The sequence below is a fragment of the Arvicola amphibius genome, chromosome X, assembly GCF_903992535.2.
Source record: "Arvicola amphibius chromosome X, mArvAmp1.2, whole genome shotgun sequence".
Classification (NCBI taxonomy): domain Eukaryota; kingdom Metazoa; phylum Chordata; class Mammalia; order Rodentia; family Cricetidae; genus Arvicola; species Arvicola amphibius.
Window position 1 is genome coordinate 135,927,968 of NC_052065.1, and position 25,804 is coordinate 135,953,771.

A 25,804-nucleotide genomic window follows, 5' to 3' on the forward strand; every position below is an offset into this window, starting at 1 on the left:
CTTCCTAGTACCAGGGCAGCTCGGTGCAGCACAACTGGTTGGAGTTCACTTACCCTCCCGCCGAAGGGAAGGGGGTTAGTGGTTGACTTACAGTAGGTAGCTGCTGACAGTGGGGGCACTGAGAGAAGGGAGGAGGGAAGGTGGGGGAGGAGAGAGGAAGAATGATGGAGCAGACATTAATGACTAACATCTAGGCAAAGCCCAGATCTTGGCCCCTCCCTCAGTCCCATCCCCAGATGGAAACCTTCCCCCACTTTTCCTCCTGTCCCCTCTTTACACAAGCAATTCTACCCTGGAAGGTGAAACCTGTAAGAGACCACCTTGGTTAGGATTCCATATTCCCTTTCATTCCTTTCTCTTGGTCTGTGCTTTCCTGCCAGCTGCCTCTCCAGTATCAATTTGTTGCCCCAATTAACCCCTCTGTGGGTACCAATAGCCATGTGTGTCTTGATATACCTGTGAGCAGGTGTCCAAGTGTGTCTGAAAGTGCTTGTAGACGATGAATCCCTATGACTCCTACCTAGCTCACACACGTGTAAAGAACTTTGCTTGTAATTTTATTGTTATCTTTCCAAGTGCTGAATGAACTGGGCAGTGGTGGCGCATGCCTTTAATCCCAGCCCTCAGGAGGCAAAGGCAGGCAGAGTTCAAGGCCAGCCTGGTCTACAAAGCAAGTTCCAGGACAGTCAGGGTTCTTACATGGAGAAACTCTGTCTTGAAAAACCAAACAATCAACCAACCAACCAAACAGACAAAGTAATAATAAAGTCAAGTCCTCATGGTAAAAAATATTGTAAAGAATGATGTGTGTACATTATCCTATTTATGCCATTTTATACAAAACAAAAGAGTAGATGACCCCTGAGAGCTGTTTGTGCCTACAAGCTGGAAGCTTGGGGAACAGGATAGGAAAAGCGGAAATGGGCCTAAGATAGAACAGACTCAAGAAAAGGAAGCGAGGATGAGGGATGAAGCATGCTCTCAAGAACTTGAAGAAAGAGAAGAAAGCACTCCCTTGCTACTCTTTAGCCCCCAGAGGTCAATAGTGGGAGTTATGGCCTCCCTACTGCTACATGTTATAGGCAGGGTCATGAAAAGCTTTGGGATATTTCCAAAACAGTGTTTCTAAGATCTCTCATGTCTGGTAGTCTCAGCACTTGGTGCTTTTTTTTTCTTCAGAGTTCAACTGCTAGATGCATCCACTTCAAGAGAAAGTTATTCCAAGTGTGTTTCCATGGATGCAGTGGGGCCCAGAGATTGGAGTTCCAAGAAAAGGATCAGGAGAGAAAACAGGCCACTTGGACTGACATAATAGAAGGCACGAAAGAGGCAAGGGTGTTGAGCAAATGAGAATGCAGTGCTGGGTGACTGAGCCAGAGGCCCTGAACCCCAATCTGGATGCTCTCAACAAATCCATCTAAGCAGGATCTTATGAAAGTAGAGCGCTTCATCTAGAACACTCAAATGTAAAAAGCCAGTAAGGAGGATTTACAAGATGTTTCTGTGAGTAAATATGCTTGTCAGATAAAGCCTGATAATATGAGTTTGATCCCTGGAACCCACAGAATGGAAGGAGAGAATTGATTCCCATAAATTAAATTGTTCTCTGATTTTCAAGTAAGTATCATGGCATAAACACACATAAATTAATAAATATATAAGAAAAATTAGTATACCCAAAAGATAGGTCAAGAGTCCTGGAATGCCATGTTAAGGCATCTGAACTCCATTAGGACAGCTTAGGAGTCACAAATCGATTTCACACAAGGGGGTGATCTGAGAGCAGCAGTCAGCTTGTAGCTTTGCCCTCCAAAGCTGGTGAAGGTGGCAGAGCACCAGGGTGGGTCAATAGGGCTGGTCTGGAGGCCAAGGGAATGACTTAAACACTGGGAAGTAGAAAATAGTCCAAACCTGCAAGAGCTGAGCTGAGCTGGGGCCCAGAATGGAAAAGAACAGTGGTTTTGTTTTACCAACACCTCCCCCAACAAAGCCAGTGCTAGCAGGGCCGGACAGCCCCAGGCAGCCTTAGTCTAGACTTCAAGGCCTGTAGGAAGCAGTAGGAGACTCAGATCAGAGAGCAAGGGATCAAACAACAGCCTTGGGAACTATAAGCCCTGGTCTGAGGTGGAGGGGCTTGAGAACTGGAGCAAGAGAAGCTCAAAGAAGGACTGTCCTGTCTAGGAGGATGCTTTGATGCTCTGTATATTGAACTGGTGATTTCTATCAAGCTACTTCCTCATTTTTCTCCCAAATCTTCAATCCCAGAATGAGGTTTGGTATACATGCAAAGTGAGGAGCAGGGGCTGGGAATATTGTGTTGCCCTTGCATGTGCCCCAACCTGGATTCATCCTAATAGCCACACATTCAATTTATTTTTATGTCTTCTAGTATTTTTCATCTCTCTTGCCACTATGCTGGGTACTCAGAGACAGGCAGAAAGGAGCCATAAGATTGAGAAGCCTTTGACAGATGGGAAGGGGCTCTCCTGTCTCCCTTCCTACTGCTGCTGTGTCTCTGATCTCTCACCATTACTCAGACAATTATAGAGAGAGCTAAGGTTGTTAGCTCAGCAGGCCCTGACCCCCCATCAGCACGATGGAGGGCAAAGGGGGTGGTAAGTGTTCCACAGATGGAGCCAAGGCCCAGCCTGCCAAGGGTGACAGACAAAGTGAGAAAGAGGCAGGAGGGAGCAGGAGAGTCTGAGAAGCAGGGTTAGGGGGGATGGTAACAGATGACAAAGACAGCTGTTAGAAGACTAGATAGCCAAGAGATAAACAAGATGGAGAAATATGGAAACAGAGACCTGGGCACTGAGGACAGGAAAAAAGGGTAAAAGGAATACAAAGGGTGACAGACAGGTGCAAAAATAACTGCTGAGGAATGGCAGAGAGACAAGAGGGATAGGTATGCACACCTGTGTGCAGGCCACAGCTGCCTTCTTCTGCAGTGGTCCCAGTCCCTGGGGGAAGATGGTGCCAGGCAAGGGGCAGGGAAGGAGAGACAATGAGTCTGGGACAGTGGAGGGGGAGCTTCTGTGCTTAGAGGTCAAACTGAGTTTAGGAGCAGGCCTGAGAGTGTATAGATGCTGAGCACTGAGGCCAGAGAGACAGCAAAGCACCACAGTGACAGTGGAAAGCCCCTGCCCACTTGTGGCACTGGAGCAGGACAGTCATAAGACAAGATAAATGATTCCCTGTTGGCTAATGCACATGTGCCAGAGAACAGGTGGAGAAGGGATATGAGGGAGAGAAGCCCCCAGAGCCCAGAGCTCAGTAGATCCTTCTAAGATTGCTGCTTGAGCACATGCCAGTGCAGAATAGGCAGCTGCCTGGCTGGGGAAGGTGTACACAAAATCATAGGCACAACAGTGTGTGTGTGTGTGTGTATACCAATCATGTATATCTATCACCATGTACACCTCTCACTGTGTTGTGGAGTGTAAGACAAAGATGAGTATGCACCCATCATCCTAACTACCTTGAAGCAAATCTCATATGAGCAAAGAGGAGAAAGGGTGCAGCAATCATTGGGAGGGACAAGTCCAGGAGATGAAGATCAAGATCACAGGCGCACAAGGCAGGGCTCAGGAACAGCTCCCGAGGAGCCTCACCACTGCCCTTACCTTAGCTGCTCTGTGCCCTGAGTCCTGTGGGGAGTCCACTTGTCTGCACCACTGCACGGCTGGCCAAGCCAGTTGACAGGGAGAGAGGACTGTGAGGACATATAACCTGATTGAAACCTGGGGTTGTCACTTCAATCCTGAGCGCGCGTGCACGCGCACACACACGCACGCGCACACACACACACACACACACACACACACACATACACACACACACACACACCAAGGATGCTATGCAAATATGTTTTAAACACACGCCTAACCACTCTTGGACTGCCATTGCCAGTCTTTCCCAAAGGAGAAGAAATAAAAGGGTCTTTCAAAGGTGGAGCAAATAATATCTAAGCTTCTTACTCTGTTTCTAGAGGAATGGGAGCAGGCCAGAATGGGAGCCGTCCTGGGGACTCAGTGTTCTCGGTACTATGTCAGGGTCAGAATGGGTGGCAAGTCTGTCCCTCAGGCCTGGGAGGAAGTAGGAGAGTTTTGGTACCTCATCAATATGGACATGAAGGTATAGGTGTCACCTAAACCTTATTTGCTATGCCCCTTTAAGCACCCCCACCCCGTAGGTTTTGGCCGTGGGTTTCTATGGTGATGGAGTATGACAGCAAAAGTGGGGGAAGCCTTGTTCTAACCTTTTGGGTTATTTAGATAATCATAATAAATAAAGGCTTGAGGGAGCCTGCACGGGTACCTGGAAGCCCAAAAGTCTTAGACTCTGTCCTACATCTTCCCTAAGGAGGGACTGGAAAGAGCATACCCCATCCAGCCACAGTCTTTCTTATCCCAGCCCCCTCATCCTGCCTGAGGCGCCTGTCTCCAAGGCAACTAAGGCTCACCTGTTAAGGACCATTCTCCTTAAATGATGGGAAGGGAGCAGATGGAGGTTAACCCTTTGTGAGGAAGGGAGGGAGGATCCTCATCATTGGCTGGTCCCACCCTACACTCCCTCCACCATGATGTATATCAGCTCCATTTTCTTAAGTAAACTCATAACACCACCTACCAGGGACTCTTCTAAGCACTTTCCACAGATTCATTTCATTAGCTCCATTTGACATGCGACAAAACTGAGACCCAAAGATGAACTGTGTGCAGAGTTGCCATAGGTACTTAGGAAGGGTGGAGTTTGAAACAGTGTAGAGGCTCCTGAAGCTGTCAAAAGCTCCTCTAGCATCCTAATTTGTTCCTGTCTGAATCCTCGAGAACCAGAGGCCTGGTCAAGGATGGCCTCCAAGCCATTCTGTCTCATAGGGAAGAGCCTATTTGCTAGGCAAATGTAGGAGATGAAAAGAGTGGACATGAGGAAGTGCCATGTAAGCAACAGCATGCCTTCAGGGAGCAGGCCTAACCCCCAAGCAACCTATCTGCCCCTCCACTTGGGTTCCTCTTAGCCTGAAGTCCCGTGGATTTCCTTGTCCTCTCTCTGATAGCTGGAATCTCAGCTTGCTGTTACCTGCCTTGCAACCAAAGGCTCACAAAAGGTCCCTCTCTCCAGCTAGAGCTCAGGGACAGCAATGGCTCTGTTTCTGTACTGGTGATAGGACCAAAATCCAGCCTTCCGAAGTGCTGGAGGCAGAGCTATGAAGTAGCAGGGGGTAATCAGGGGTCTCCTGGCCCTGGGTTTCATGGGTCAGATAGGATGAGACTCACTGAGGGGCTTCAGGGGCCAGGTCAGAGGAGACTATATGGATCCACTCCTTGGGTGAGGGGCCACCAAACAAGTAGGCAATCCATCTGAGTAAAATGTGGTGAACAGAGCAGCAGCTACTTGTCTCCGGTTCCAGAATGACTCCTGGAAATGTCTCAGACACTGCCAGGTCCCCGCAGACCCTTGGGGCTTCTATTCCCAAAGGGTTAAAGGGAAGAAGAAGCACAGGAAGCCTAGGAGTGGACAATGGTGCTTCTGTCCTCCCTGTGGCCTGAGCATTCCTCAGGCATGAACGAAGCCATCTGGGGAGGGGCCCAAGGGAATAGCCCCTTCCACTGAGACCAAAGCCTGGCCAGATCAGAGGCTTTGCCCCCAACAAGAACCAGTGCTTCATCTGCCAGCCACCACCCCATCCCACTCTCCCAATGTAGACCTTGTTAGGGACACAAGAGAATGTGTATGTGTGCACATGTCTCTCAATAACATACATAGAAATATATAAATGTTCACAGACAGCCAAATAGGAGTCCCATGCAGGCAAACAAGACTAATGGAAGTTACACAAATACACACATGTGGCCAGATACATGAGCCTCACACATGCAAATAAAAAGACTAGAACATGTACACACAGGCCCAAAGCTTCCCAGCAACTGAACTCCTCCATGCAAACCTCCAGACTAGGGCTACCTTTCCCCCATCCCATTTTTGCCTGGCACTGTATGCTTTAGACTGGATTCCTTCAAGCCTCATTTTCAGACCAAAACTGGGACAGACAGGCTCCAAAGTTCCCTATGTACAAGTGCATATTCTGTTACCTTCCTGCCCCACCCAATCCCTGGCTTATGCAGCTGCCCCTGCTGGGTTTAGGAGCCAGGGACTAGCACAAACTGCTGAATGCAGACCAAGTGGCCTTGCAGCTTTTCAACCTGGAAAAGCTGAGGCAAACTTCTTGGGTCTTGGGTGGGGGATAGTGGACAAAGAAAAGCTTCCAGAAAGGCCAGCAGAACAGATCCTTCCCCTTGCGAAAGAACTCCCCGCCCTCCTCTGACTCCTCCCTTTCCCTTCAACAACAGCCTTTAGGAAGCCACAAAGACCCTGTTGATATTAGGGAAGCATGCAGGAATGTCATCAGATGCTTCTCTTTACCCTCCAGGTCAGACAAGGTCATATGAGGGTGTCTAGCCCAATTTATGGGCATGAAGACAATTAAGGTACACTAAGGTTCACCCCTATTACTGGGTCTGGCAACCCAGTGCCAAGCTCATAGTCATCAGGAGCTCCTGAGAGAGAACAACACTTTAGGGGAAGTAGAGAGTGAAGCAAAGAAATACCAGATCAAAAAAATGGCAGTCAGATAGAGCAAGGAGAACCAACTGGAAAGGGGAAGTGGGCAGGCAAAGGCGGGGAGGAAGACAGAAGAGAGGAAGGAAGGAGAGGGCTGCATCTCTCCCCCTTCCATTGGCAAATGAGGAGAAAAGAACGGTCTAATGAGAGGATGACAGGGTGGCAGCAAGGAGTTTGGGAGAGCAGAAAAGATGACCAGATTAGAGCAAATGGCAGATGGAAAGGTTATAGGGTCTAATGGGTGGGGCCACTGAGGGTCCATTCTAGTTGGCCCCACACAGGGACCCAAGCCCTGCCTTCCCCATTATGGGAGCAGGTGACAGGGCAAAGATGCTTCCAGTTGGGATACTAGTCCTGGAATTCAGACCCATTCCCAGTGCCTGAACTACAGGGTACTCCTTCACACCTTGTCCACAAAGGGAGGCCTGGCAGATCTCTGCATGGGACCTCCATTCTACTCTATAACCTGAACACATGTGGCCTTGGAGCTACTGGCAGTGATAGGATCATTGGGCTAGGTCATTCTGAAAGGTCATGCCACCCTCACAGTCCTGAGAAGCACCTAGTTGTTGCAATTTTGGGTGGTACTAGGGACTATTTGCTTTGAAAGAGACCTTGAATATATCAGTGACCCACCACTGCTGAAGCTCAAGTTTGGTGTCATGGCACAAGAAGGCTGAGGCAGGAGCATTGCTGTGAGCTTGAGATCAGCCTTAGCTACATATTGAGCAGTGGATCAGTCAGAGTTACAGAGTGAAATTAGAAAAATTAGAAAGAAACTGAGAGGCAGAAGCCAGCCTGGGCTACAGAGAGTTCCAGGACAGCCAGGGCTACACAGAGAAACCCTCTCTGGAAAAACCAAACCAAACCATACAAAAAATCCCAAAATGCAAATAAAAATTGGAAAGAATGGAAGAGATGGAGGCTGAAGCTCAAAATAGGTAAGGGCCTGATTGTCTCAAGTCATTGATCTGGCTAACAGTCAATATAACACACTCATCTGTCCTCTTCACCCTTCCTAGCCGATCATGGCCAAGTGCTTCCCATGGAAAGTGCCTATCCCTCAGCAACAGAAAGAGTACAGACTTGGGGGAGGTCAAATGGAGAGCATAGCAGGGCTCCCTTGTCTGCTGGCCTTCCTTCACACCGTCTTCCATTTTCCCTTCAAATTATTGTGGAACAAAAAGAAAGAAAGTAAATCTATATTTCATAGGGACAAGAATGGTATTGGTGACTGGTTACTTTCATCTGCAGTCTAGTCCAAGCAGACACTCAGCAGTGTGAACCTGACTAGAAAATGGCTACCTGCCCTTTTGTCACTAAGTTCCTGGGCAGTCATTCTGTGAATAAACCCCATGCCTGGCTACCTTGTGCCATGGTGTTCTGCAGAAGACTAGGGGCTTGACACTGGGGGAGAAGCTTCTTGGGAGTACATGGTAGCAATCCAGAAAGGCTGTGCTGTGTTGAATACTGAACGTGTTTCCCTCTCCCTAGTAATCAGATCACCAGCAATTCCTAATTTCTTTTGTTCTCCTGTGTCTATTTTAAATGTATTTCAATAAGTTTTTCCTGTGTATTTAAAATGTACTGTAAGAAGATGTATTGCTTTGGGGATCGTATACACAAACAAATAAATAGAGAATGGGAGGGATTGAGATAGGACAAGGAAGCAGAGAAGTGGGGAGTTCCCAGTTGCAGCCCTAGCACCAAACTCACCATGTGGCCACAGACACTTGAGAGTGACAAGGCTTGGTGCCTGACAGTAAGCATGTATACAGTGCTACATAGATGTTGAGCCAGGTGAGAGGCTAGGTTTTGCAAGTCCCACCACCTGGCAGCAAGGAGCCCATCAGAGGTGAGAGGCCCTGGGCAGGCCCCACCCTACTTACCCTACTAAAGGACCGTAAACGAGGGAAGAAAGCCTGTTGGATCTTATTCACCATAAGGGCCATGTGAGTCAGCAGAGATAACATTAGGATGCCAGCAAACTCTACTACTGGATCAAGTCATCTTGAGTCAGGCCCCAAGACAGATAGTGGTCCTGCCTCCTTGAGACAGGCAGTAATGGGTAGTGGTTCTACATAGTAGGTCAGGGACAGTGGGTTATACCTGCTGTTCTTTACAATACCTGTAAATCAATAAAACTCTGAACCAGGCAGAAGGGAGTAGGGTATGGAAAGCTCTCCCCTCTGATAATTAAACAGAGACTGTAAGATATGGCAATGGCCAAAATTTCTGCAGTCTCTACAGAAAAGGGTCCCAGGCACTTTGCTTCTAGAAGTCCCTGGTCCTGAGCCAATGAGGCCCTTTTCCCCTTATTCCTACCTGATGGACCCGTGGTCAACACCCATATGTACCCAGAGGCACATCTCTCCTTTCCTAGCCTTTATTGGCCAAAGAACCTAACGGAAGAGGTTCCCTGCTGCACCTGAGAGGAGACTGGCTTTGCATATCATTTGAGGGGATTCTCAGCAGGAATTTGGAAAGGAGGAGGTGAAGAACAAAGCCCCCTCCCCACCTTGGGGCAGAGAAGCAGGCAGCGCCCAGCCCTCCTGTTCCCTCTCTTTCCCCCACTGCCGGAGGAGCTTTGCTCAGTCTCTCTCACACCCTGCTAGACACTGGGTTATTCCAGCAAACAGGACCTTAAATGGGGGAGGGGGTGTATGAGGAACAGCCACGCCCAGAGCCACACCCCACGACGGTCGACTAGGTTAGAGGGACATTTTGCTGGGTTCACATTTCTTTCCTCACACACGCACACACCCATAGGCATATGCCAACTTCAGCCCCACCTGTCCATACAGAACCTGTCTGACCACCCTTGTGCCCCTCCCTAAACCTGCTTTTGAGGTGCCGCCCAGTTACCCCTCACCTGTCGGGCTCTGGCACCTAGCCACTTTGCCCTATCCCACTCCAGACTGCAGTACCCAGAGCCGGGTGCCTAGTATGGGTGGGGCTCCAGCCTCCCTGCCCTCTACCGAGGCCAGCACGAAACCCGCTTGTACCTCGGCCGGAGGCAGGGTTATATCTGGAATGTAGAATGGTCGCTGCTGCGGCCAAGGGGACAAACCAGCCCGCCTTACCTGCACCGCTCGGGTTGCCAGCCTAGCCCCTACGCACGCCGGCCTCGGACTCGACACCCAGAGCCTCCGTGATTCCGCTGAGGACGCGGATGCTGCTGCTGCTGCTGCTGCTGCTGCTGCTGCTGCTGCTGCTACTGCTGCTCCTGCTGCTGCTGCGGAGGCAGCGGCGGGCGGGGCGGCGTGCGTGGAAGGGATGGGAGGGGAAGAGGAGAGCGTGGAGAGGGGGGGAAGGAGGGGGAGTGAGATCACCTCCCCCGCAGCAGGCCAGCAGGCCCCGCCTCGCCACACCCTCGCTCCTTGTTTCATCGGAACCCAGCCGCAGAGCTCCGCGCTTGATTGGGACCCCCTTGGGATCTTTATCCAGGAGCCCCGTAATCCTGAACCCCAGAGACCAGAGTGACCCCAACCTCACCATCGGGGATCCCCGCCGCCCTGGAGCTTTGGGCTGGGAATCGTTGGCAGGAATATTCTTGGGATCCCTGGGCTGGGCAGTGGGGAGAGGCTGTGAACCAGATTGCCCCGCCTCCACTTAGCCATGGAGGGCGCTGGCCAGTGATGGGAACTCGTATACAATTAGGTCCGTGCCGCGCCCTGGTCAGGCGTTTGAACATCTCCATGCCCTTAGTAACCTCCATAACCTCGGGCAGTTCTTCGAACCCCTGCACATCCAGGACGCGAGGCCACACATCCTTCATTGATGTGCGCGTGAACCTGAGTCCCCAGCCTGTGAAGGAAGTGTAGCGGGGCATGTTCCCGCACACCCCACAGTCCCTACCTACCGAACGTCGGGCCCCAGCCTAGCCCAGAAGAAAAAGGTCGCAGAGAGGGCGTTCTTAGACCTGCAACCCCCTACTCCCACTTCCAGCATGCTCAGTGCCTAATTTCTTTGTCCTCAGGATTGGCCTCTTCGTGACCTTTCCTGCCCTCTCTACTTCCACTTACAGCTCTTTGAGGAAAGCTTCTGGAAAGATGGATCTCTTCCCAGTGGCGCCCCCTCCCAGGCTCACGGCTGTGACCTCCCAAGCGAGGCAAAGTGGAGGGGGCTGGAATTCCAAACTAAGTCCAGCTAGCTGAAGCCTCGGGGGCAAGGAAGGCCTAGGGCCCAGATGGCAGATTGCAGCCCTGGTAGCTACGGTATTTTTATGGGCATGCCTGTTACTCAGTGAAGCATTCCATAGGCCCTCTGCTCAGCCTGCTAAGACTCCCCTAGTGGTGCAGTGCCCTGTTCCCATGTAATCACTTTGGGCACTTAGTCTGGTCTCCCTCCCCCATAGGACCACGTCCTGCCACCTTCTTTTCTCATGAAAGAAAAAAAACTTGGGGGCGCCCCACCAGCCCTCTGTGAAGGTCTGGATGCCGAGTTCGATGGAGTCTTAAGGAAGAGGCATTTGAGTGAAGGCGGAGGCCTGAGCAGAGAGCTCAGAGGGTGCCGCCCCTTCTACCACTTGGCACAGAAGGATTCAGAGTGAAGCTCAATAAGTACTCAAGAAGTACCACTAGTTCAAGACTTCAGGAAACAGCAGAAGAGACTGCACCTGCCTGGGTCATGAAGCCAGAGGCCTTTTGGGCTGGGCAGAGAAGGGTATTTTCCATGAGGCACTGAGCTGAGAACAGCTTCCTGACTGCACTGATGTAAGGGCGATAGGACACAAAATTGGCCTTTCCTCTTCAGCTGCTTCCTCTACTGCCCTACTCCCAGTTTGCACCCAAGCCTGAGCTCGACCTAATTTAGGGTTGATGCTGTCCTGGAACTCACTCTATAGCCTGGGTTCATTTTAAACCTACATCCCCCTGCCTCTGCCTGCTGGGACTACAGGTGGTGGTTCATCACACCCAATGCAGTATACAAAGTTTAGACATAGGTTTTGTTTCATCTCCCAAAAAAATCTTTGTCATTTAAATATCAGCACTTGGGAGGCAGAGGCAGGCAGAACAGCGTGGTTTACAAAGGAAGTTCCTAATGGGTCAAGGCTATATAGTGAGAGCCTGCCTAAAAAAAGTGAATCAATTAAAAAATAAAAATCTGCTTGCTGGACATAATGGCACATGCCTATAATCCTGGCACAGGGAGGTGAAACAGGAGAGCCTTATCTTTGACACCAAATTGGGCTATTTAGTGAGTTCGAGGACAGCCTGGGATGTATTGCAAAAACCCGCTTCCAAAAACAAAAGTAAAATTAAATAAAAATCAACTTTAGGGATAGGGCTGTGACTCAGTGGGAGAGTGATTGCTTAACATGCATGAGGCCCTCCGTTTTTTTCTCAGTTCTTCCATAAAACAGAAAAGAAAAGTCCCCTAAAAATCAGTTGAAATACAACTTACAATAAAGTTAACTCTTTTGAGGTATATACTTTCAGGAAGGTTTTTGACTATTTGGTTCTTCTATTGTGTTTTGATTCTGTTTTGTTTTGTTTTTTGAGACAGGGTTCCTCTGTGTAACAGTCTTAGTTGTCCTCAAACTCACAGATACCTGTCTACCTCTGCCATGTGCCACCACAACTGGCTTTTTTGGGGGGTGATTTTTGTTTGTTTTCTGAGTTTTTTGTTTTAATTTAACCTTTAATCCAACACACATATGTGCACACACATGCGCACACACACAGAGGTAATTAAAAATTTAAATAAAATCTTTAAATAAATAAGTAAAGAGGAGAGAATAAAGACAGAGAGCAGACCCAAGTACACCCTCTTGGTCATCTTGGATTAAATTTCTTATCTCCTTGCTTTTAAGCACTGTATGAATTTTGTAGTAGTTATTGAAGTTACTGCCATGCACTCTTATTATTTGTTTGTTTGTTTATGGTTTTTCAAGATATAACAGCTCTGGCTGTCTTGGAGCTTGCCTTGTAGACCAGGCTGGCCTTGAACTCACAGAGCTCCACCTGCCTCTGCCTCCTGAATGTTGGGATTAAAGGTGAGTGCCACCACACCAGGCAAATTGGATCTTTCTTAAAATTTATTATTATTATTATTATTATTATTATTATTATCATTATCTTATTTTTTTTGGTTTTTCGAGACAGGGTTTCTCTGCAGCTTTAGAGCCTGTCCTGGAGCTAGCTCTTGTAGACCAGGCTGGTCTCGAACTCATAGAGATCCGCCTGCCTCTGCCTCCCGAGTGCTGGGATTAAAGGTGTGCGCCACCACCGCCCGGCTCATTATCTTATTTATTATTGTTATTTTGGCTTTTTTTGAGACAGAGTTTCTCTGTTTAGCCTTGGTTGTCCTGGAACTCACTTTATAGACCAGACTGACCTCAAAGTCATAGAGATCTGCCTGCCTCTGCCTCTCAAGTGCTGGAATTATAGGTGTGCTATAAACAGATTTTTCTTTGGGCTGCCAGCTCACAAAAATAACATGGAAACTTATTATTAATTATGAAAGCACAGGCTATTGTACCGGCGGTCGGAGGAGTTTGGAAATAACCAAAATAGTCTTTTTATAATAAATCAGTTTTAATAAAAGGGGAAATAAGGGAACTTACAGAACCAAGGGTCCAGCGAAGCAGAAGGTAACGCGGGGGATAGCAAACAGGGCTCCTTCCGGCGCCCCGATCCTTTTTAAGGGTATCCTACTCCTCTGGGGCAGCCACGCCCCTGAACGCAGGGATTGGGCCAGCTGCCCCAACAGGCTATAGCTTAGACTTATCCCATTAGGTCTTATAACTTAAATTAATTTCTATGCATCTATGTGTTGTCATGTAACTTGTGGCTTTTGCCTCTCCTCTTGCATGTCTGTTCCCTCTGCATCTGGTTTGTAACTCTGCCTTTCTTCTTCCCAGAGCTCTCTCTGTCCAGAAGTTCTTGCTATTACCTCCTGCCTAGCTATTGGCCGTTTAGCTTTTTATTAAATCAATCACAGTGACAAATCTTCACACAGTGTAAAGGAATATTCCACAACAGTGTGCACCACCAACACCCAGCTATTTTTTTATTTTTAGTTACATGCTGACCTTGAACTCACAAATATCTGTCTGCCTCTGCTTCCCAACTGCTAACTAACATTAGAGGTGTGCGCCACCAACACCCAGCTTGTAACATATATTATGGGTTATTTGTACATTGTGTGAAGATATATTACTGTGATTGGTTTAATAAAGAGCTGAACAGCCAATAACTAGACAGGAGGTATGGGTGGGACTTCCAGGCAGAGAGAGACAGGAAGTAGGAGATAAATCTAGGTGCATGAGATGCCAGGAGACACAGAAGAAGTTAAACAGGATGGGAGAGAGGTAAAAGTCATGTGGTAGAACATAGATTAATAAAAAATATGGTGGGTTAATTTAATTTATAAATGTTAGTGGGACAAGTTTAAGCTAAGACCGAGATTTCAAATTAATAACAGTAAGTCTTTGTGTCATTATTTGGGAGCTGGCTGGAGGGACAGAGAAAAACTTGTTACAAACATGCATTGTTTTTTGATTTTTTAAAAAAATTTCCTGCTTCATGAAAATGTCTACTGGATACTATGGGCCCGAAGGCCAAAGGTGGATGCCCCAACGATACAAAAAACCTTTGGGTGACTGTCCAGACAATGAGATGTCTCTGTCATTTCTTTTTTGGGGGGCAATCAATTCATGTGTTTATTGAGTGCCTGTTATGTGGTAAATATTGTTCAGGATACTTGGGACACATCAGAAAATAAAACAAGGAGCCCTGCCCTCATGGAGTAAAAGGAGGCTGGGCTCAGTAGACAATGAGCCAGGTGTACTGCAGATGCAGACCAGGACATCACCCGAACCCACCACCCAGACAGCAGAGAGGGCTGGAGGCGCATCTTTAATAATCAAGTACAGTGAGGAGAAGGGAGAGGAAGGGAGCAGCTACACGAGCTGCTGCTGCTGCTTGGTGGCGGCCTTGTTGGCCAGGTCCTCGGCCTTCTCTGTAGTTACCAGTGCCGTCTCCTTTGCTTTATCTTTGGCCTCTTTGGCTGTCTCAACGAGTGTTCTGGAAGGAAACTCCCCCTGTAGCTTGGCCAAGATATACTCAAAGCCCTTCATTGTCTTGGTCACATTGCTTTTGAACCGGGCAAGGCCAAATTCCTGGACAGCTTGAGAGACACCAAATAAACTGGAGGAGACCTAGGCTTCCCAACGGATTTCGGTCCAGTCGCTGTTGTCAGAGTTCACACAGTAAACACATTGTTTCTCTACCACCATCAGCCGGGCGTGGTTGATGTTCCAGGTGAAGGTGGTCATGGTCTGGTTCTGTGGGTCCACAATAGAGTCCTCCAGGATATATACCGAGTGAGCAACATTGGCAGGAAAAAGTCGCTCTGCCCAACATGGCATCCTGTCGGTCTTGGTCAGGAGTCTCCGAGACAGAAGCTTCTGGTCAGGGGTCACCTCCCGGTGTACTATGTCTTCCGTTAAGACATGTTTGCTATAGGGATTCGGGTACCGTTGCCAGAAGGCAGCGAACACTTGGTCCCAGGATCTTTGGAGCACGCTCTGGCCCAGGAAATACTTCACCATCGTCTCGACCCAGACGGGCTTAGCACCCATGCAGCATCAGGGTGAAGAGCCGGGGGGGGGGGGGGGGGGAGCACGTGGCTTGGCGCAAGCCCGCCAGGCTCGCAGCTCAGTCACTGCCATGCTGTGCCCATCTCTGTCATTTCTAAAGTTTGGAAGTTGCTTATTTCTTGTTTACTTAGGTAGTATTATATCCTTCTGGAGTCTTTGATAAAGTTAAAAAATAAGTAGTTATAGTTTTCCTTAGTTATGATAAAAGATAAAATAGATATAAATATTGTAACTATAATTCTTACTTGATAACTGTTTTGTTATATGTAATTTTACTATGTTAAAATGAAAGCCTTTCTTTTTTGTTTAAACAGAAAAAGGGGAAATGATGTAGGAGGGTCATCTGTCTATGTGTTACTTTCATTGGTTAATAAAGAAACTGCCTTGGCCTTTTGATAGGCCAGCCCTTAGGTGGATGGAGTAGTCAGAACAGAATTCTAGGAGGAAGAAAGCAGAGTCAGGCAGACGCCATGACTCTCCTCTCCAAGACGGACGCTGGTTAGACTCATGCTGGTAAGCCACAGTCAAGTGGCAATACAGATATTCGAAATGGGTTAGACCAATATGTGATAGTTAGCCAATAAGGGACTGGAGATAATGGGTCAGGCAGTGTTTAAATGAATACAATTTGTGTGTTGTTATTTCGGGTGTTAAACTAGCCGTGTGGGAGTCAGGCGGGACGAAAAGCAGGCCTGCTCGCCTCATCACTACACCTGCCTCTGCCTCCTGTCTGCCCAGCTCCCCCTCACTGTGTTTGTCTGTCTGGCACAGTCTTTCCTTTGTTTTCTTTTATCTCTTGCTTGCTGTTGTTTTGTTTTGAGGAAGGGTCTCATGTAGCCCAGGCTAGCCTTGAACTCATCATCCTTCTGACTCAGCCTCACAAGTTTACGAATTACAGATCTGCCCACCATGCTCAGCATTCCCAAACTGTGCTAACCTCACATTAGCTTCCTCCTCTTTCTGCCTCAATTGCTTTAACCTGTTCATCTCAAATGCTTATCCTTAGCCTCATGCCTGTTCCTTTCCATTCTCTGCAGCTCCCTTCCACTCCTGAGTCTGGATCAATCCTTCAAGCACAATCTAAGGGCTAAACAGATGCTCTATTGAGTTTTGATCCATTTAGTTCCTTAAGTGCAAGCAGCCAGCCTGCCTCAGGCATTAGCCTAAAGATCTTCCTTGGGACTAACCCCAAGGCACAGGATCTGAAAACAACACTGATGAAATTTGTTATAGACTGGTCCCCAAAGGTCTCTGTGTTAAAAGCTTAGAAGCTTAGTTTTCAACATGGGATTCTGGGAAGTGGTTGGACCAGTGGGAAGTGTTCCATGCATTGAAAGCATACCCTCAAAAGGGAGAGAGGGGCTGGAGAGATAGCTCAGAGTTAAGATCACTACCTGTTCTTCCAGAGGACTGGGGTTTGATTTCAAGTGCCCACATGGTGGCTCACAACCATCTGTAACTCCAGTACTAGGGACTTGAAACCTTCTTCTGGTCTTCATGGGCTTTGCATACATATAGCACACAGATATACATGCAGGTAAAACACCCATACCCATGACTATAAATAAATGAATGAACAAATGATAAATACTGATGTGGGAGTCCCCTCTGTATACTGTGATTACCATTAATGAATAAAGAAACTGGCTTGACCTATAGCAAGGTAGAAGGAAGGCAGAGTCAAAGAGAAGCCATGTAGCCCCGTCAGGGACGCCAGAACCATAGCCACATGGAGATACACAGATTACTAGAAATGGGTTAAATTAATATGTAAGAGTTAGCCTTTCATTCTTCCAAATTCACTATCATTGTAACATTTCTTTTTCTTTCATTTGGTACTCAGTAGTAAACCCAAGGCCTAGCATATTCTAGGTACATGTTTTACCACTGAACTATATCCCCAGCCATCTTCTAAGACATTTTTACTTATTATTATATGTGCATGATCCAGAGCAGCACACATGCCATAGCATGCCTATGGAGGTCAGAGGACAACTTTGTGGACTCAGCTCTCTTCTACCTTTACCTAGGTTCTGGGGATCAAACTCAGGTCATCAGACCCTTGCTGCACTACCCCCACTCACCCTATTTTTATTATGTGCTTAGTTATTTGCTTGTTTGTTTGTTTTTGAGACAGAATTTACCTGTGTTGCCATGGTTATCCAGACTGGTTCCAAACTCCCAGAGATCCTCTTGCCCCTGCCTCCAGAGTGCTCGGATTAAAGGCATTCACTACTATGCCCTTCTTACTATTTTATTTTGAGACAGGGGCTCTCTCACTAAGTTGCCAGGCTGTGCTTAGCCTCTTGAGGAGCTAGGTTTGAAAGCCTGTGCTTCCATGACCAACATGAGAAAATAGTCAAAGATCACCAGATTTCTGAGGAAAGCCTCTATCCTGGCCACCTATATTTTATACATTGCCTGCCAGGATTATATATTGAGTACCAGGCTAGCCAAAGTTATACAACAAGATCCTCAAAAATAAGCAAATGAAAAGGAAACAAAACAAACCACAAACTGATTTCTGTCTAAGTTAGGGTTACTATTGCAGTGATGAAACACCGTGACCAAGAGCAATTTGGAAAAGAAAGGGTTTATTTGGTTTATTTATTCAGAGTTATAGTTCACTAAGGGAAGCCAAGTCAGGAACTCAAATCTGAGAGAGCCTGGAAGCAGAAGATCATAGAAAGTGCTACTTCCTGGGTTGCTCATATCATAGCTTGCTCAGCCTACTTTGTTAATGGACCCAGAACTACCAGCCTAGGGGTGACCCAACCAAATGGGATATGCCTTTCCCCATTGTGGAGGTCCCAATAAATGCTATGGCAGGCAGAGGAATTATGAGGCAAGAAGGAAATCCTGCTCAATATGACTTATTTCGGGTTGGTTCAAACTTCCAGAATCTAGCTGGGTCTGGTGGTGCACACCTTTAATGCCAGCATTTTGGGGGGCAGAGGCAGGTGGATCTCTGCGAGTTCAAGGCCAGCCTGCTCTACAGACTGAGTTCCAGGACAGCTAGGGATGTTACACAGAGAGTCTGACCCTGAGCAGTTAATTTTTTACATATTTAAGTACAGTACAACTTTGGAAAAAAGTTTCCTAGTGACAATTATCACAATAAAGCTTAAGGCAGGACTACATTGAAACTGCTTTGCAAAGTACATGTCTTTTGTAAAGTACTGGTGACCTTTTCCATAAAAATGGGTTCTATTGACTGAGAAGCAATGCTCAGGATAAGGGGTTAAGAGAGGGAGGGTCAGACCCTCCTCAGCCACCAATCCCAACCTGCAGGTCCCTTTCTTTCTCTCTCTCTCTCCCTCCCTCCCTCCCTCCCTCCCTCCCTCCCTCCCTTCCTTCCTTCCTTCCTTCCTTCCTTCCTTCCTTCCTTCCTTCCTTCCTTCATTTCCTTCTTTTTTTTAAAGGTCTTGGTGTCTTTTTTTTAATGGTTTATTTAACTTTATTTTATTTATTTATTTTTTATTTTTTTTTTTTGGTTTTTCGAGACAGTGTTTCTCTGTGGCTTTGGAGCCTGTCCTGGAACTAGCTCTTGTAGACCGGGCTGGTCTCGAACTCACAGAGATCTGCCTGCCTCTGCCTCCTGAGTGCTGGGATTAAAGGCGTGCGCCACCACCGCCCGGCTTAACTTTATTTTTATGTGCATTGGTGTGAAGGTGATCCCCTGAAACTGGATCTTCAGACAGTTGTGAGCTGCTATGTGGGTGCTGGGAATTGAACCCTCTGGAAGAGGAGTCAGTGCTCTTAACCACTGAGCCATCTCTCCAGCTCCTCTTTCTTTCTTTCTTTCTTTCTTTCTTTCTTTCTTTCTTTCTTTCTTTCTTGCTCCTCCCTCTCTCTCTCTCTCTCTCTCTCTCTCTCTCTCTCCTATCCCTCCTTCCCTTTTCTTTTATTTTTTTTCTTTTTTGTTTTTTTGACAGAGTTTCTCTATATAACCCTGGCTGTCCTGGAACTCATTTTGTAGACCAGGCTGGTCTCAAACTCACAGAGATCCACCTGCCTCTGCCTCCCAAGTGCTGGGATTAAAGCACCATACCGAGGCTTGAGTCCCTTTTATTCTAAACTAAGATTTTCTATGGGGTGCCTACCATCCTAGGTTGGGGGCTTTTCTTAGGTGGGTTCCCACCTTTCTAACCATGCCCTCTGAAATCTTAATCTGTAGTTGAGAGGAGACGCAGGTTCAACATCAATGACCGCATCAAGGAGCTGGGAATGCTGATCCCCAAGGCCAATGACCTGGACGTGAGCTGGAATAAGGGCATCATTCTCAAGGCCTCTGTGGATTACATCCGGAGGATGCAGAAGGATCTGCAGAAATCCCGAGAACTGGAAAACCACTCTTGGCACCTGGAGATGACCAACAAGCAGCTCTAGCTTTGCTTCCAGGAGCTGGAGATGCAGGCACGGGTCCACAGCCTCCCCACTACAATGCCATCTGGCATGAACATGGCTGAGCTGGCCCAACAGGTGGTGAAGCAGGAACTACCCAGTGAAGACGGCCCAGGGGAGGCTCTCATGCTAAGGCCTGAGGTCCCCGACCCTGAGCCGATGCCTGCTCTCCCTCCTCAGGCCCCACTGCCCCCAGCCGCCCAGCCACAGTCCCCTTTTCATTACCTGGACTTTAGTCACAGTTTGAGCTTTGGGGGTGGGGGTGATGAGGGGCCCACAGGCTACCATGATCCCCTGGGGACAGAGCATGGCTCCCCATTCCCCAACCTGTCCAAGAAGGATCTGGACTTAATGCTCCTAGATGACTCCCTGTTACCCCTGGCCTCCAACCCCCTCTTTTCTACCATGTCCCCTGAGGCCTCCAAGGCCAGCAGCCCCGGAGCAGCTTTAGTATGGAGGAGGGCAATGTTCTGTGAAGTTGGCTGCCCCTGTGCCAAGGAGCAGGGGCTGCCTGGGGGCTGGGAGGACGGGGCAGAACCCTCCTATCCCTCAGGCTGCACTTGGTGTGAAGTAGCTGCCTACCCTGCCTCTTCTTCCCTTTGGTCGGCCCCTGTTTGGACTTAGTGCCTGCCTGGCAGCAGATGGGCTGGAGAAGCCCTGCTGCTCAGCTCAGAGCCCCCTCCTCTGGGGGAAGTACTATGAATCGTGATGTGGAAGAACAAGGGTGAGGTGAAAGAATATGAGGAATAAGAAGAAACCCTGGTAGGGGAGCCCCTCTCTCCGAGCCTGGGCTCCTCCATGAAGGACATTTTGGAGAAGGTATAAGAAGTACCTCTGTGGCTATGGAACAAGGCCAGTTCAGGTACCCCATTCTCTGCTACCCAAGGACCTAGCTGGGCACATCTCCTTGGACACCTGAGAACCCCTCTAGAGCCCTAAAATGGCTCCCTTAATTAAGATATCTTCTTCCCTGATCCCATATCTGCCCTTCCTCCATCTCAACCATCCCTCTCCCCCAAGCTCTCCCCAATCCTCCCCTTCTCCCTTCTCTCTCCCCCTTTCCCCTACCCCCCACCCCACCCCCATGCTCCCAACTTTTGCCCGGTGATCTTGTCTGCTTCCAATTTCCAGGAGGATCTATATATGTTTTTTTTTGGATTCACTGGCCTTGTCCCATAGCCACACTGATGATTATCTTGCATATCACCATAGAACCTTCATCTGGTGATGGATGGAGATAGAGACAGAGACCCACATTGGAGCACTAGACTGAGCTCCCAAGGTCCTAATGAGGAGCAGAAGGAGGGAAAATATGAGCAAGGAAGTCAGGACCACGGAGGGTGCCTCCACCCACTGAGACAATGGTACTGATCTAATGGGAGCTCACCAAGGCCAGCTGGACTGGGACTGATGGAGCACGTGATCAAACTGGACTCTCTGAATGTGCCTGACAATGGGGGCTGACTGAGAAGCCAAGGACAATGGCACTGAGTTTTGATTCTACTGCATGGACTTGCCTAGTCTGTTTGGATGCTCACCTTCCTAGACCTGGATGGAGGGGGGAGGACCTTGGACTTCCCACATGACAGGAAACCCTGACTGCTCTTAGGACTGGAGAGGGAGGGGGAGAGGGAGTGGGGGAGTGGGAGGGAAATGGGAGGAGGGGAGGAGGTAGAAATTTTGAATGGTATTATTTATAAAGCAAAAAATAAAAGTTTGAAAAAAAATCAATGAAAAAAAGTACCTCTGAAGTAGCAGCTGGCCTGGGGGTGCCTAGGCCTGCCTTCCTGGGACTAGATGGCACCCAGCCTGTCCCCCAGCTTGATACTTCCCCCACAGGTGGGACACCCACCCCCCTTTGGTGCTAACAGCTCTCCCCTGGTGGTATGATGGTGGGGTGGCCAAAAGAGGAGTCTGGGGTCAGGGTGGAGAGTACCCCTGTCCCCAGACCCCTACTTCATGCCTAACACTGTGCTTTGTATTAAAAAAAAAGAGAGAGAGCCGGGCGGTGGTGGCGCATGCCTTTAATCCCAGCACTGAGGAGGCAGAGACAGGCGGATCTCTGTGAGTTCGAGACCAGCCTGGTCTACAAGAGCTAGTTCCAGGACAGGCTCCAAAGCCACAGAGAAACCCTGTCTCGAAAAACCAAAAAAAAAAAAAAAAAAAAGAGAGAGAAAAAGAGGTGTAGTGTGGAGCTCGGCGGGCAGGCCTGCTTTTCATCCCGCCCGGCTCCCTCTTGGTTAGCTTTACCTGAAATAATTACATGAAAACTGTATTCTTTTAAATACTGCCTGGCTCATTAGTTTCAGCCTCTTACATCTTGCTTTAACCCATTTCTAATAATCTGTGTAGCACCACGAAGTGGTGTCCTACCGGAAAGATTCTAGCATACGTCCATCTTGGGCTGGAGCTTCATCGCGTCTGGCTTCTCTCTCTGAGGAGAGGCACGGCGGTCTGTCTAACTTAGGAGAGGTGTAGCATCTGACTGAGCCATCTACCTCACTTCCTTCTTCCTGTTCTGTCTACTCCGCCCACCTAAGGGCTGGCCAATCAAATGGGCCAGGCAGTTTCTTTATTAATTATCCAATGAAATCATCAGATTTCAGAAGACACACCTACATCAGAAGACACACCTACATCAAAGAGGAAGGGTCTTTTGACAAGGAAGCAAAAAATATCAAATGGAAAAAAGAAAGCATATTTAACAAGTGGTGCTGGCATAACTGGATATCAACATGGAGAAGAATGAAAATAGACCCATATCTATCACCATGCACAAAACTCAAGTCCAAATGGATCAAAGACTTCAACATAAAGCCAGTCACACTGAACCTCACAGAAGAGAAAGTGGGAAGTACACTTGAACTCATTGGCACAGGAGACCACTTCCTAAATAGAACCCCAGCAGCACAGACACTGAGAGAAACAATTAATAAATGGGACCTTCTGAAACTGAAAAGCTTCTGTAAAGCAAAGGCCATGGTTAGCAAGACAAAATGACAGCCTACAGAATGGGAAGAGATCTTCACTAACCCTGCATCAGACAGAGGTCTGATCTCCAAAATATACAAAATATTCAAGAAATTGGACACCAAAAGAACACATAATCCAATAAAAAAAATGGAGTAAAGACCTAAACAGAGAACTCTCAACAAAAGAATCTAAAATGGCTGAAACACACTTAAGGAGATGTTTAACATCCTTAGTCATCAGAGAAATGCAAATCAAAACAACTCTGAGATTCCATCCTACACCTGTAAGAATGGCCAAGATCAAAAACACGGCTGACAATTTATGCTGGAGAGGTTGTGGGGGAAAAAGGAACACTTCTGCATTGCTGGTGGGAATGCAAGCTGGGACAATGCCTTTGGATGTCAGTGTGGTGATTTCTCAGAAAATTAGGAAACAACCTTCCTCAAGACCTAGCAATACCACTTTTGGGTATATATCCAAAGGATGCTCAATCATGCCACAAGGACATGTGCTGAGCTATGTTCAAAGCAGCTTTGTTTGTCATAGCCAGAACCTGGAAACAACCTAACTGCCCCTCAATTGAAGAATGGAAAAGGAAAATGTGGTACATTTACACAATGGAGTACTACACAGCAGAAAAAATAATGACATCTTGAATTTTGCAGGAAAATGGATGGAGCTAGAAAACATCATTTTGAGTGAGGTAACCCAGACACAGAAAGACATTTATCACATGTACTCACTCATAGGTGGTTTTTAAACATAAAGCAAAGAAAGCCATTCTACAAACCACAATCACAGAGAACTTAGACAACAATGCAGACACTAATAGAGACTTACATAGATCTAATTCTCATGGGAAGTAGAAAGTAGAAAAAGACAAGATCTCCTGAGTAAATTGGGAGCATGGGGACCTTGGGGGAGGGTTGAAGGGGATGGGAGAGGCAGGGAGGGGAGCAGAGAAAGATGTAGAGCTCAGTAAATATCAATAAAAAAGCAAAAAAAAAAAATAAAAATAAAAAAGAGAGAGAGGAAGGGCCTAGAGATGGCCTAGTGGTTAAGAGTATTGACTGTTCTTCCAGAGGACTTGGGCTCAATTCCCAGCACCCACCTGGCAGCTAACAACTATCTGTAACTCCAGTTTCAGGGGATCCAACATCCATGGCAAAACACCAATGTATATAAAATAAGAATAAATAAATTTTAAAAAGAGAGAGAAAGGGTATGGAATAAGCATAATAATAGACTCTTTTGCAAAGTACATGGGATCTCTTTCCTTCTTTAGGTCCTGGAACTTACTCTGTAGACCAAGCTGGCCTCAAACTCACAGAGATTCACCTGCCTCTGCCTCCCCAGTGCTGGGATTAAAGGCAAGCATCACCACCACCCAGTTGGGACCTCTTTCTTAAGAACAGGTTCTGTTGGGCTGGAGAAATGGCTCAGAGGTTAAGAGCCTTTTCCAAAGGTTCGGAGTTCAATTCCCAGCAACCACATGGTGGTCACAACCATCTGTAATGAGATCTAGTGTCCTCTTCTGGCCTGCAGGCATACATGCAGGCAAAAGCTTTATTTACATAATAAATAAATCTTTAAAAAGAACAAGTTCTATTGACTGAGAAACAATGCTCACAAGTCTGGGATAAATATAATAGTCTCAGGGATTTGGATAAGACCTGGCTCTAAAGATTGCAAAAGATCACTAGATTATTAACTACATCTAATCACAGAAAAGAAGTGTAAATCCCTTTTATTAAAGAGAAAAGCCTGCTAATTTAACAGTCTTGGTTTCCCTACTGCCCTCTATGCTCCCATGAATCACTAATTAAGAAAATGCCCTACAGGTCGGCTTACAGAGGCATTTTCACAATTGAGGCTCCTTCCTCTCAGATAACTTGGGAGTGTGCCAAACGTACATAAAACTAGCCAGCATATATTTTTTTAAATTGTGTCTGGTGCAATAGGCCTATAATCCCAGCATTTGGGTAGCTAAAGCAGGAGGATGACCAAGAGTTTAAGGTCAGCCTGGTCTACATAAAATTCAAGGCCACTCTGAGACTTTGTCTTAAAATTTAAAAAAAACAAAAAACAAAAAAAATGAAGCTGAGCAGTGGTGGCCCATGCCTTTAATCCCAGCACTCAGAAGGCAGAGGCAGGCAGATCTCTGTGAGTTTGAGGCCAGCCTTGTCTACAGAGTGATTTCTAGGACAGCCAGAGAAACCCTGTCTCAAAAACAAGCAAATAAACAAAAAGAACAAAAGAAAATAAAAACCTGGACAAAGAAGTCCTAGTGTGGTGGCACATGTCTGTAATCCTAGCACTTGAAGTATGGTGGTTTGAATGAGAATGGCCTCCATAGGATGATATATTTGAATGTTTGGTTGCCAGTTGGAGACTGTCTGGGAAGAATTAGGAGGCATGATCTTGTTGAAGGAGATGTGTCTCTAGTGACAGGCTTTGAGGTTTCAAAAGACTCGTGGGATTCCCAGTATGCTCTCTGCCTCCTGCTTACAGATTAAGATGTGAGCTGTTAGCTGTTGCTCTAACCACATATGTGACCTTGCTCGGCCATTATATAAATTCTATCCCTCTGGAGCCATAAACCCAATTATACACTCTTTCTTTTAGAAATTTACGTTGTCATAGCGTTTTATCACAGCAATAGAAAAGTAACTAAGACATGAAGGCAAAAGGATAAGGTGTTTAAGGCTAGCCTCTGCTACTTAGCAAGTCTGAGTCTAGTCTGATATCCCTGTTTCTTCTCAATTGCTGGGACAAGACACCATGATCATGGCAGCTTATAGAAGAAAGTGTTTAATGGGGGCTTACAGTTTCAGAAGGCAGGCTCATGACTGTCATGGCAGGGAGGATGGCAGTAGGCAGACAGGTAGGCATAGCCCTAAAGCGGGAACAGAACTTACATCTGATCCACGGGTACAAGACAGAGAAAGAGAGGCAGAGGGAAAGGCTAACTAGAAAATGGCATGGACTTTTGAAATCTCAAAAACCACCCACAGTGGTACAGCTCCCCCAACAAGGCCAAACCTCCTAATCTTTCCCAAACAATTCTACATACTAGGGACCAATCTCATTCAAACCACTACATCAGTGCTACATGAGACTGTTTCAAAAAATAATAATAATTTTTTTCTGGGATGGAGGATGCTATGGCTTAGTGACAGGACATTTGCATAGCATACACAA

At 47.3% G+C, this 25,804-nt stretch overlaps 2 pseudogenes; one reads left to right on the forward strand and one right to left on the reverse strand.

The window, feature by feature from the left end:
• Positions 1–14,527: 14,527 nt before the first annotated feature.
• LOC119805565 lies at positions 14,528–15,178 on the reverse strand (annotated as a pseudogene).
• A 2,834-nt stretch (positions 15,179–18,012) lies between these two features.
• Positions 18,013–20,106, forward strand: LOC119804512 (annotated as a pseudogene).
• Positions 20,107–25,804: the final 5,698 nt, after the last annotated feature.